The 13726-nt window shown below is 42.3% G+C and overlaps 2 long non-coding RNA genes and 1 pseudogene across 29 annotated transcripts; 2 read left to right on the forward strand and 1 right to left on the reverse strand.

The window, feature by feature from the left end:
- Positions 1–515: 515 nt before the first annotated feature.
- The window catches only part of LOC127928998 (protein flightless-1 homolog), a 118665-nt pseudogene continuing 105454 nt past the window's right edge, over positions 516–13726 (reverse strand).
- Positions 6876–11159, forward strand: LOC127929001 (uncharacterized). Of its 28 annotated transcripts, none has more exons than XR_008133166.1 (6): positions 6891–7131; positions 7256–7493; positions 8338–8814; positions 10111–10327; positions 10540–10583; positions 10897–11159. It is a non-coding gene; the product is annotated as an uncharacterized LOC127929001 (long non-coding RNA). The 28 variants fall into 28 exon arrangements; XR_008133164.1 differs by lacking the exon at positions 10897–11159 and adding an exon at positions 10633–10834; XR_008133159.1 differs by lacking the exon at positions 10540–10583 and having other exon boundaries at positions 10111–10340.
- On the forward strand, positions 11745–13709 carry LOC127929004 (uncharacterized). The gene is made up of 6 exons (XR_008133186.1): positions 11745–11761; positions 11910–11981; positions 12128–12275; positions 12348–12463; positions 12830–13009; positions 13303–13709. It is a non-coding gene; the product is annotated as an uncharacterized LOC127929004 (long non-coding RNA).

A 13726-nucleotide genomic window follows, 5' to 3' on the forward strand; every position in this document is an offset into this window, starting at 1 on the left:
TTCAAGAACCTCTGGTCTATTACCACCTGAAGGGAACGAACCTCTGGTCTATTACCACCTGAAGGGAACGAGCCTCTGGTCTATTACCACCTGAAGGGAACGAACCTCTGGTCTATTACCACCTGAAGGGAACGAACCTCTGGTCTATTACCACCTGAAGGGAACGAACCTCTGGTCTATTACCACCTGAAGGGAACGAACCTCTGGTCTATTACCACCTGAAGGGAACGAACCTCTGGTCTATTACCACCTGAAGGGAACGAACCTCTGGTCTATTACCACCTGAAGGGAACGAACCTCTGGTCTATTACCACCTGAAGGGAACTGGTCTATTACCACCTGAAGGGAACGAACCTCTGGTCTATTGCCACCTGAAGGGAACGAACCTCTGGTCTATTACCACCTGAAGGGAACGAACCTCTATTCTATTAAAAAAAAAATCAGATTTTTTCCCAGACAACAGGTTGAATAGAGACGTAAAGGACCTTGAAAAGCAAAGTCAACTTGAGACCAGGTAGCAGACAGGTTCTGTGAAACTTTATTCTCATATAAAATCCATAAATAGTGTCTGCAAGTGACAGCGTGCACAATGACAGCCAGGCGTGCGCACGTTGAGCTGCTGCAGTACAGTAGAAGATGGCGGTCTAGTAAATATACATCGATATCTGGTATTACAAAGAAATCTACGGCAAGGCCCGGACCAAATCACTGAAACACACAACAGAAATACAGATTCCTCTCTCTGTGTCTGGGATGTCAGAACGGGCGCGTCGTTGCCACGGAGATCCTGAGAGGAGGGAGGAGAGGGGAACAGAGGTGAGGGGGGGCAGGAAGGGTAAAGGAAGGGGAGGGGAAGGGTGACGGGGGAGGACAGAAAGGGGAACGGGAAGGGTGATGGGGGGAGGGGGGAATCAAGCCGGTAAAACGCTGATATGATAAAGCCAACATAGACACAGCTTTGTCCTGAAGACCGTGGCCATGTAGAGTGGACGTGTCTACGCGAGCGCAATCTTGAAGGCGCCCCAGCCGTGGAAGCATCGTGTGAAGCAGTGTGGCTCGTTTCCCTTCCTGACCAGACGCAGCTTCCTGGGGGTCTCCGTCTCCTTAGAACGCATGTGCTGGATGTAGACCTAGAGGAGACAAAACCACCTTCATTATGTTCACATGGAACAATCTGACCTGCGGAAGTGGTGCTGACAGCATCTAGACACAGTAAAGATCTAGTAAAACAATAGACTGACAGAATGACATCTAGACACAGTAAAGATCTAGTAAAACAATAGACTGACAGAATGTCATCTAGACACAGTAAAGATCTAGTAAAACAATAGACTGACAGAATGTCATCTAGACACAGTAAAGATCTAGTAAAACAATAGACTGACAGAATGACATCTAGACACAGTAAAGATCTAGTAAAACAATAGACTGACAGAATGTCATCTAGACACAGTAAAGATCTAGTAAAACAATAGACTGACATCTAGACACAGTAAAGATCTAGTAAAACAATAGACTGACAGAATGACATCTAGACACAGTAAAGATCTAGTAAAACAATAGACTGACAGAATGACATCTAGACACAGTAAAGATCTAGTAAAACAATAGACTGACAGAATGACATCTAGACACAGTAAAGATCTAGTAAAACAATAGACTGACAGAATGACATCTAGACACAGTAAAGATCTAGTAAAACAATAGACTGACAGAATGACATCTAGACACAGTAAAGATCTAGTAAAACAATAGACTGACAGAATGACATCTAGACACAGTAAAGATCTAGTAAAACAATAGACTGACAGAATGACATCTAGACACAGTAAAGATCTAGTAAAACAATAGACTGACAGAATGACATCTAGACACAGTAAAGATCTAGTAAAACAATAGACTGACAGAATGACATCTAGACACAGTAAAGATCTAGTAAAACAATAGACTGACAGAATGTCATCTAGACACAGTAAAGATCTAGTAAAACAATAGACTGACATCTAGACACAGTAAAGATCTAGTAAAACAATAGACTGACAGAATGTCATCTAGACACAGTAAAGATCTAGTAAAACAATAGACTGACAGAATGACATCTAGACACAGTAAAGATCTAGTAAAACAATAGACTGACAGAACATCTAGACACAGTAAAGATCTAGTAAAACAATAGACTGACAGAATGACATCTAGACACAGTAAAGATCTAGTAAAACAATAGACTGATCATCTAGACACAGTAAAGATCTAGTAAAACAATAGACTGACAGAATGTCATCTAGACACAGTAAAGATCTAGTAAAACAACAGACTGACATCTAGACACAGTAAAGATCTAGTAAAACAATAGACTGACATCTAGACACAGTAAAGATCTAGTAAAACAATAGACTGACAGAATGTCATCTAGACACAGTAAAGATCTAGTAAAACAATAGACTGACAGAATGTCATCTAGACACAGTAAAGATCTAGTAAAACAATAGACTGACATCTAGACACAGTAAAGATCTAGTAAAACAATAGACTGACAGAATGTCATCTAGACACAGTAAAGATCTAGTAAAACAATAGACTGACAGAATGTCATCTAGACACAGTAAAGATCTAGTAAAACAATAGACTGACAGAATGACATCTAGACACAGTAAAGATCTAGTAAAACAATAGACTGACAGAATGACATCTAGACACAGTAAAGATCTAGTAAAACAATAGACTGACAGAATGACATCTAGACACAGTAAAGATCTAGTAAAACAATAGACTGACAGAATGACATCTAGACACAGCAAAGATCTAGTAAAACACACAGTAAAGATCTAGTAAAACAATAGACTGACAGAATGTCATCTAGACACAGTAAAGATCTAGTAAAACAATAGACTGACAGAATGTCATCTAGACACAGTAAAGATCTAGTAAAACAATAGACTGACATCTAGACACAGTAAAGATCTAGTAAAACAGACTGACAGAATGTCATCTAGACACAGTAAAGATCTAGTAAAACAGACTGACAGAATGTCATCTAGACACAGTAAAGATCTAGTAAAACAATAGACTGACATCTAGACACAGTAAAGATCTAGTAAAACAATAGACTGACAGAATGACATCTAGACACAGTAAAGATCTAGTAAAACAATAGACTGACAGAATGACATCTAGACACAGTAAAGATCTAGTAAAACAATAGACTGACATCTAGACACAGTAAAGATCTAGTAAAACAACAGACTGACAGAATGACATCTAGACACAGTAAAGATCTAGTAAAACAATAGACTGACATCTAGACACAGTAAAGATCTAGTAAAACAATAGACTGACAGAATGACATCTAGACACAGTAAAGATCTAGTAAAACAATAGACTGACAGAATGACATCTAGACACAGTAAAGATCTAGTAAAAAATAGACTGACAGAATGACATCTAGACACAGTAAAGATCTAGTAAAACAATAGACTGACAGAATGACATCTAGACACAGTAAAGATCTAGTAAAACAACAGACTGACAGAATGTCATCTAGACACAGTAAAGATCTAGTAAAACAATAGACTGAATCATCTAGACACAGTAAAGATCTAGTAAAACAATAGACTGACAGAATGACATCTAGACACAGTAAAGATCTAGTAAAACAATAGACTGTCATCTAGACACAGTAAAGATCTAGTAAAACAACAGACTGACAGAATGTCATCTAGACACAGTAAAGATCTAGTAAAACAATAGACTGACAGAATGTCATCTAGACACAGTAAAGATCTAGTAAAACAATAGACTGACAGAATGACATCTAGACACAGTAAAGATCTAGTAAAACAATAGACTGACAGAATGACATCTAGACACAGTAAAGATCTAGTAAAACAATAGACTGTCATCTAGACACAGTAAAGATCTAGTAAAACAATAGACTGACAGAATGACATCTAGACACAGTAAAGATCTAGTAAAACAATAGACTGACATCTAGACACAGTAAAGATCTAGTAAAACAATAGACTGACATCTAGACACAGTAAAGATCTAGTAAAACAATAGACTGACAGAATGTCATCTAGACACAGTAAAGATCTAGTAAAACAATAGACTGACAGAATGACATCTAGACACAGTAAAGATCTAGTAAAACAATAGACTGACAGAATGACATCTAGACACAGTAAAGATCTAGTAAAACAATAGACTGACAGAATGTCATCTAGACACAGTAAAGATCTAGTAAAACAATAGACTGACAGAATGACATCTAGACACAGTAAAGATCTAGTAAAACAATAGACTGACATCTAGACACAGTAAAGATCTAGTAAAACAATAGACTGACAGAATGACATCTAGACACAGTAAAGATCTAGTAAAACAATAGACTGACAGAATGACATCTAGACACAGTAAAGATCTAGTAAAACAATAGACTGACAGAATGTCATCTAGACACAGTAAAGATCTAGTAAAACAATAGACTGACAGAATGTCATCTAGACACAGTAAAGATCTAGTAAAACAATAGACTGACAGAATGACATCTAGACACAGTAAAGATCTAGTAAAACAATAGACTGACAGAATGACATCTAGACACAGTAAAGATCTAGTAAAACAATAGACTGACAGAATGTCATCTAGACACAGTAAAGATCTAGTAAAACAATAGACTGACAGAATGACATCTAGACACAGTAAAGATCTAGTAAAACAATAGACTGACATCTAGACACAGTAAAGATCTAGTAAAACAATAGACTGACAGAATGACATCTAGACACAGTAAAGATCTAGTAAAACAATAGACTGACATCTAGACACAGTAAAGATCTAGTAAAACAATAGACTGACAGAATGTCATCTAGACACAGTAAAGATCTAGTAAAACAATAGACTGACAGAATGTCATCTAGACACAGTAAAGATCTAGTAAAACAATAGACTGACATCTAGACACAGTAAAGATCTAGTAAAACAGACTGACAGAATGTCATCTAGACACAGTAAAGATCTAGTAAAACAATAGACTGTCATCTAGACACAGTAAAGATCTAGTAAAACAATAGACTGTCATCTAGACACAGTAAAGATCTAGTAAAACAATAGAATGACATCTAGACACAGTAAAGATCTAATAAAACAATAGACTGACAGAATGACACAGTAAAGATCTAGTAAAACAATAGACTGACAGAATGACATCTAGACACAGTAAAGATCTAGTAAAACAATAGACTGACATCTAGACACAGTAAAGATCTAGTAAAACAATAGACTGACAGAATGACATCTAGACACAGTAAAGATCTAGTAAAACAATAGACTGACATCTAGACACAGTAAAGATCTAGTAAAACAATAGACTGACAGAATGACATCTAGACACAGTAAAGATCTAGTAAAACAATAGACTGACAGAATGACATCTAGACACAGTAAAGATCTAGTAAAACAATAGACTGACAGAATGTCATCTAGACACAGTAAAGATCTAGTAAAACAATAGACTGACAGAATGACATCTAGACACAGTAAAGATCTAGTAAAACAATAGACTGACAGAATGTCATCTAGACACAGTAAAGATCTAGTAAAACAATAGACTGACAGAATGTCATCTAGACACAGTAAAGATCTAGTAAAACAATAGACTGACAGAATGACATCTAGACACAGTAAAGATCTAGTAAAACAATAGACTGACAGAATGACATCTAGACACAGTAAAGATCTAGTAAAACAATAGACTGACATCTAGACACAGTAAAGATCTAGTAAAACAATAGACTGACAGAATGTCATCTAGACACAGTAAAGATCTAGTAAAACAATAGACTGACAGAATGTCATCTAGACACAGTAAAGATCTAGTAAAACAATAGACTGACAGAATGACATCTAGACACAGTAAAGATCTAGTAAAACAATAGACTGACAGAATGTCATCTAGACACAGTAAAGATCTAGTAAAACAATAGACTGACAGAATGACATCTAGACACAGTAAAGATCTAGTAAAACAATAGACTGACATCTAGACACAGTAAAGATCTAGTAAAACAATAGACTGACAGAATGACATCTAGACACAGTAAAGATCTAGTAAAACAATAGACTGACATCTAGACACAGTAAAGATCTAGTAAAACAATAGACTGACAGAATGTCATCTAGACACAGTAAAGATCTAGTAAAACAATAGAATGACATCTAGAAAAACAATAGACTGACAGAATGACATCTAGACACGGTAAAGATCTAGTAAAACAATAGACTGACAGAATCTAGACACAGTAAAGATCTAGTAAAACAATAGACTGACAGAATGACATCTAGACACAGTAAAGATCTAGTAAAACAATAGACTGACATCTAGACACAGTAAAGATCTAGTAAAACAATAGACTGACATCTAGACACAGTAAAGATCTAGTAAAACAGACTGACAGAATGACATCTAGACACAGTAAAGATCTAGTAAAACAATAGACTGACAGAATGACATCTAGACACAGTAAATCATGAGAAGGTGGCCAGGGTTCCATCCCATCACTCTGTCTCCTGTGCTCCATTTAAAGGTAATTGAGCCAACATGTGCAGGGTTCACTGTGAATGTGGTCTTGGAACAGGAACATTGCCTTTAAATGGATCATAGCTGACAAAGTGGGATGGGATTCAATTCCAGCCTAAAAATCATTACAGTAGAGGCGCGAGAGGGTCACACATCTTACCTGGCAGGCTTTGAGGCTGAGTTTAATTTCTACCTGACTGGTCTGAGTTCCCACCCACATGTACACCTGACAGAGAGAGAGACAGGAAACACTATCACAGGTGTAGTGTCCAGGCCCTGTATATAGACAGACAGGTGTAGTGTCCAGGTGTATATAGACAGACAGGTGTAGTGTCCAGGTGTATATAGACAGACAGGTGTAGTGTCCAGGCCCTGTATATAGACAGACAGGTGTAGTGTCCAGGTGTATATAGACAGACAGGTGTAGTGTCCAGGTGTATATAGACAGACAGGTGTAGTGTCCAGGCCCTGTATATAGACAGACAGGTGTAGTGTCCAGGCCCTGTATATAGACAGACAGGTGTAGTGTCCAGGCCCTGTATATAGACAGACAGGTGTAGTGTCCAGGTGTATATAGACAGACAGGTGTAGTGTCCAGGTGTATATAGACAGACAGGTGTAGTGTCCAGGTGTATATAGACAGACAGGTGTAGTGTCCAGGTGTATATAGACAGACAGGTGTAGTGTCCAGGCCCTGTATATAGACAGACAGGTGTAGTGTCCAGGCCCTGTATATAGACAGACAGGTGTAGTGTCCAGGCCCTGTATATAGACAGACAGGTGTAGTGTCCAGGCCCTGTATATAGACAGACAGGTGTAGTGTCCAGGCCCTGTATATAGACAGACAGGTGTAGTGTCCAGGCCCTGTATATAGACAGACAGGTGTAGTGTCCAGGCCCTGTATATAGACAGACAGGTGTAGTGTCCAGGTGTATATAGACAGACAGGTGTAGTGTCCAGGCCCTGTATATAGACAGACAGGTGTAGTGTCCAGGTGTATATAGACAGACAGGTGTAGTGTCCAGGTGTATATAGACAGACAGGTGTAGTGTCCAGGTGTATATAGACAGACAGGTGTAGTGTCCAGGCCCTGTATATAGACAGACAGGTGTAGTGTCCAGGTGTATATAGACAGACAGGTGTAGTGTCCAGGGTGTATATAGACAGACAGGTGTAGTGTCCAGGTGTATATAGACAGACAGGTGTAGTGTCCAGGTGTATATAGACAGACAGGTGTAGTGTCCAGGTGTATATAGACAGACAGGTGTAGTGTCCAGGTGTATATAGACAGACAGGTGTAGTGTCCAGGTGTATATAGACAGACAGGTGTAGTGTCCAGGTGTATATAGACAGACAGGTGTAGTGTCCAGGTGTATATAGACAGACAGGTGTAGTGTCCAGGTGTATATAGACAGACAGGTGTAGTGTCCAGGTGTATATAGACAGACAGGTGTAGTGTCCAGGTGTATATAGACAGACAGGTGTAGTGTCCAGGTGTATATAGACAGACAGGTGTAGTGTCCAGGTGTATATAGACAGACAGGTGTAGTGTCCAGGTGTATATAGACAGACAGGTGTAGTGTCCAGGTGTATATAGACAGACAGGTGTAGTGTCCAGGTGTATATAGACAGACAGGTGTAGTGTCCAGGTGTATATAGACAGACAGGTGTAGTGTCCAGGTGTATATAGACAGACAGGTGTAGTGTCCAGGTGTATATAGACAGACAGGTGTAGTGTCCAGGTGTATATAGACAGACAGGTGTAGTGTCCAGGCCCTGTATATAGACAGACAGGTGTAGTGTCCAGGCCCTGTATATAGACAGACAGGTGTAGTGTCCAGGCCCTGTATATAGACAGACAGGTGTAGTGTCCAGGTGTATATAGACAGACAGGTGTAGTGTCCAGGCCCTGTATATAGACAGACAGGTGTAGTGTCCAGGTGTATATAGACAGACAGGTGTAGTGTCCAGGTGTATATAGACAGACAGGTGTAGTGTCCAGGTGTATATAGACAGACAGGTGTAGTGTCCAGGTGTATATAGACAGACAGGTGTAGTGTCCAGGTGTATATAGACAGACAGGTGTAGTGTCCAGGTGTATATAGACAGACAGGTGTAGTGTCCAGGTGTATATAGACAGACAGGTGTAGTGTCCAGGTGTATATAGACAGACAGGTGTAGTGTCCAGGTGTATATAGACAGACAGGTGTAGTGTCCAGGTGTATATAGACAGACAGGTGTAGTGTCCAGGTGTATATAGACAGACAGGTGTAGTGTCCAGGTGTATATAGACAGACAGGTGTAGTGTCCAGGTGTATATAGACAGACAGGTGTGTCCAGTGTCCAGGACCAGGTGTAGTGTCCAGGTGTATATAGACAGACAGGTGTATATAGACAGACAGGTGTAGTGTCCAGGTGTATATAGACAGACAGGTGTAGTGTCCAGGTGTATATAGACAGACAGGTGTAGTGTCCAGGTGTATATAGACAGACAGGTGTAGTGTCCAGGTGTATATAGACAGACAGGTCAGTGTCCAGGTGTATATAGACACAGGTGTAGTGTCCCCCTGTATATAGACAGACAGGTGTAGTGTCCAGGTGTATATAGACAGACAGGTGTAGTGTCCAGGCCCTGTATATAGACAGACAGGTGTAGTGTCCAGGCCCTGTATATAGACAGACAGGTGTAGTGTCCAGGTGTATATAGACAGACAGGTGTAGTGTCCAGGTGTATATAGACAGACAGGTCAAGTGTCCAGGCCCTGTATAGACAGACAGGTGTAGTGTCCAGGTGTATAGACAGACAGTGTCCAGGTGTATATAGACAGACAGGTGTAGTGTCCAGGTGTATATAGACAGACAGGTGTCAGTGTCCAGGTGTATATAGACAGACAGGTGTAGTGTCCAGGTGTATATAGACAGACAGGTGTAGTGTCCAGGTGTATATAGACAGACAGGTTAGTGTCCAGGTGTATAAGACAGACAGGTGTAGTGTCCATGTAGACAGACAGGTGTAAACTGCCCTGTATATAGACAGACAGGTTCCAGTGTCCAGGTGTATATAGACAGACAGGTGGTGTCAGGTGTATATCCAGGCCCAGGTGTATATAGACAGACAGGTGTAGTGTCCAGGCCCTGTATATAGACAGACAGGTGTCCAGTGTCCAACCAGTCAAACAGACAGGTGTAGTGTCCAGGTGTATATAGACAGACAGGTGTAGTGTCCAGGTGTATATAGACAGACAAAGTGTCCAGGTGTATATAGACAGACAGGTGTCCAGTGTCCAACCTGTATATAGACAGACAGGTGTAGTGTCCAGGCCCTGTATATAGACAGACAAGGTGTAGTGTCCAGGTGTATATAGACAGACAGGTGTAGTGTCCAGGCCCTGTATATAGACAGACAGGTGTAGTGTCCAGGTGTATATAGACAGACAGGTGTAGTGTCCAGTCCCTGTATATAGACAGACAGGTGTCCAGTGTCCAGGTGTATATAGACAGACAGGTGTAGTTCCATCCATATAGACAGACAGGTGTAGTGTCCAGGTGTATATAGACAGACAGGTGTAGTGTCCAGGTGTATATAGACAGACAGGTGTAGTGTCCAGGTGTATATAGACAGACAGGTGTAGTGTCCAGGTGTATATAGACAGACAGGTGTAGTGTCCAGGTGTATATAGACAGACAGGTGTAGTGTCCAGGTGTATATAGACAGACAGGTGTAGTGTCCAGGTGTATATAGACAGACAGGTGTAGTGTCCAGGTGTCCAGACAGGTGTAGTGTCCAGGTGTATATAGACAGACAGGTGTAGTGTCCAGGTGTATATAGACAGACAGGTGTAGTGTCCAGGTGTATATAGACAGACAGGTGTAGTGTCCAGGTGTATATAGACAGACAGGTGTAGGTGTCCAGGTGTATATAGACAGACAGGTGTAGTGTCCAGGTGTATATAGACAGACAGGTGTAGTGTCCAGGTGTATATAGACAGACAGGTGTAGTGTCCAGGTGTCATATAGACAGACAGGTTCCATGTTATACCAGTCAAAGTGTCCAGGTGTATATAGACAGACAGGTGTAGTGTCCAGGTGTATATAGACAGACAGGTGTAGTGTCCAGGTGTATATAGACAGACAGGTGTAGTGTCCAGGTGTATATAGACAGACAGGTGTAGTGTCCAGGTGTATATAGACAGACAGGTGTAGTGTCCAGGTGTATATAGACAGACAGGTGTAGTGTCCATGTATATAGACAGACAGGTGTAGTGTCCAGGTGTATATAGACAGACAGGTGTAGTGTCCAGGTGTATATAGACAGACAGGTGTATATAGACAGACAGGTGTAGTGTCCAGGTGTATATAGACAGACAGGTGTAGTGTCCAGGTGTATATAGACAGACAGGTGTAGTGTCCAGGTGTATATAGACAGACAGGTGTAGTGTCCAGGTGTATATAGACAGACAGGTGTAGTGTCCAGGTGTATATAGACAGACAGGTGTAGTGTCCAGGTGTATATAGACAGACAGGTGTAGTGTCCAGGTGTATATAGACAGACAGGTGTAGTGTCCAGGTGTATATACAGCTAGTCCCACCTCTTTGCCGTTGTCCAGTAGCATGATGTCATCGTCGGCCAGGTCGTCCTGACAGAAGTCAGAACATTTCTCCGACACGGCGAAGTATCCCTTCTCATTGGAGCAGCGGAACAGTCTGGCGGACTTCATATAGTCAGCGTCCTCGTCGTATACCTTCTGACAGCCAATCCCCACCCAGAAGAAGTTCTCCGGCTCCTCCCTCGTTGATCACCTAGGAGACAGGAGCTCCGGGTCAAAGCAGGTTCTTACCATAGAATTATAATGATGTTTATCAGACAAACTGCCACGGTCAGAGGTTCCATGTTAACCAGTCAAACTGCCTCGGTCAGAGGTTCCATCCATGTTAACCAGTCAAACTGCCTCGGTCAGAGGTTCCATGTTAACCAGTCAAACTGCCTCGGTCAGAGGTTCCATCCATGTTAACCAGTCAAACTGCCACGGTCAGAGGTTCCATGTTAACCAGTCAAACTGCCTCGGTCAGAGGTTCCATCCATGTTAACCAGTCAAACTGCCACGGTCAGAGGTTCCATGTTAACCAGTCAAACTGCCTCGGTCAGAGGTTCCATGTTAACCAGTCAAACTGCCTCGGTCAGAGGTTCCATGTTAACCAGTCAAACTGCCTCGGTCAGAGGTTCCATGTTAACCAGTCAAACTGCCACGGTCAGAGGTTCCATCCATGTTAACCAGTCAAACTGCCACGGTCAGAGGTTCCATGTTAACCAGTCAAACTGCCACGGTCAGAGGTTCCATGTTAACCAGTCAAACTGCCTCGGTCAGAGGTTCCATGTTAACCAGACAAACTGCCTCGGTCAGAGGTTCCATGTTAACCAGACAAACTGCCTCGGTCAGAGGTTCCATGTTAACCAGTCAAACTGCCTCGGTCAGAGGTTTCCATGTTAACCAGTCAAACTGCCACGGTCAGAGGTTTCCATGTTAACCAGTCAAACTGCCACGGTCAGAGGTTCCATGTTAACCAGTCAAACTGCCACGGTCAGAGGTTCCATGTTAACCAGTCAAACTGCCTCGGTCAGAGGTTCCATGTTAACCAGTCAAACTGCCACGGTCAGAGGTTCCATCCATGTTAACCAGTCAAACTGCCTCGGTCAGAGGTTCCATGTTAACCAGTCAAACTGCCTCGGTCAGAGGTTCCATGTTAACCAGTCAAACTGCCTCGGTCAGAGGTTCCATCCATGTTAACCAGTCAAACTGCCTCGGTCAGAGGTTCCATGTTAACCAGTCAAACTGCCACGGTCAGAGGTTCCATCCATGTTAACCAGTCAAACTGCCTCGGTCAGAGGTTCCATGTTAACCAGTCAAACTGCCTCGGTCAGAGGTTTCCATGTTAACCAGTCAAACTGCCACGGTCAGAGGTTCCATCCATGTTAACCAGTCAAACTGCCACGGTCAGAGGTTCCATGTTAACCAGTCAAACTGCCACGGTCAGAGGTTTCCATGTTAACCAGTCAAACTGCCTCGGTCAGAGGTTCCATGTTAACCAGTCAAACTGCCTCGGTCAGAGGTTCCATGTTAACTAGTCAAACTGCCTCGGTCAGAGGTTCCATGTTAACTAGTCAAACTGCCACGGTCAGAGGTTCCATGTTAACTAGTCAAACTGCCTCGGTCAGAGGTTCCATGTTAACCAGTCAAACTGCCACGGTCAGAGGTTCCATGTTAACTAGTCAAACTGCCTCGGTCAGAGGTTCCATGTTAACCAGTCAAACTGCCTCGGTCAGAGGTTCCATGTTAACCAGTCAAACTGCCTCGGTCAGAGGTTCCATGTTAACCAGTCAAACTGCCTCGGTCAGAGGTTCCATGTTAACCAGTCAAACTGCCACGGTCAGAGGTTCCATGTTAACCAGTCAAACTGCCTCGGTCAGAGGTTTCCATGTTAACCAGTCAAACTGCCACGGTCAGAGGTTCCATGTTAACCAGTCAAACTGCCACGGTCAGAGGTTCCATGTTAACCAGTCAAACTGCCACGGTCAGAGGTTCCATCCATGTTAACCAGTCAAACTGCCTCGGTCAGAGGTTCCATGTTAACCAGTCAAACTGCCACGGTCAGAGGTTCCATGTTAACCAGTCAAACTGCCTCGGTCAGAGGTTCCATGTTAACCAGTCAAACTGCCTCGGTCAGAGGTTCCATGTTAACCAGTCAAACTGCCACGGTCAGAGGTTCCATCCATGTTAACCAGTCAAACTGCCACGGTCAGAGGTTCCATGTTAACCAGTCAAACTGCCACGGTCAGAGGTTCCATCCATGTTAACCAGTCAAACTGCCTCGGTCAGAGGTTCCATGTTAACCAGTCAAACTGCCTCGGTCAGAGGTTCCATGTTAACCAGTCAAACTGCCTCGGTCAGAGGTTCCATGTTAACCAGTCAAACTGCCTCGGTCAGAGGTTCCATCCATGTTAACCAGTCAAACTGCCTCGGTCAGAGGTTCCATGTTAACCAGTCAAACTGCCTCGGTCAGAGGTTCCATGTTAACCAGTCAAACTGCCTCGGTCAGAGGTTCCATGTTAACCAGTCAAACTGTCTCGGTCAGAGGTTCCATGTTAACCAG

The sequence above is a fragment of the Oncorhynchus keta genome, unplaced genomic scaffold (assembly GCF_023373465.1).
Source record: "Oncorhynchus keta strain PuntledgeMale-10-30-2019 unplaced genomic scaffold, Oket_V2 Un_scaffold_5251_pilon_pilon, whole genome shotgun sequence".
Lineage (NCBI taxonomy): Eukaryota > Metazoa > Chordata > Actinopteri > Salmoniformes > Salmonidae > Oncorhynchus > Oncorhynchus keta.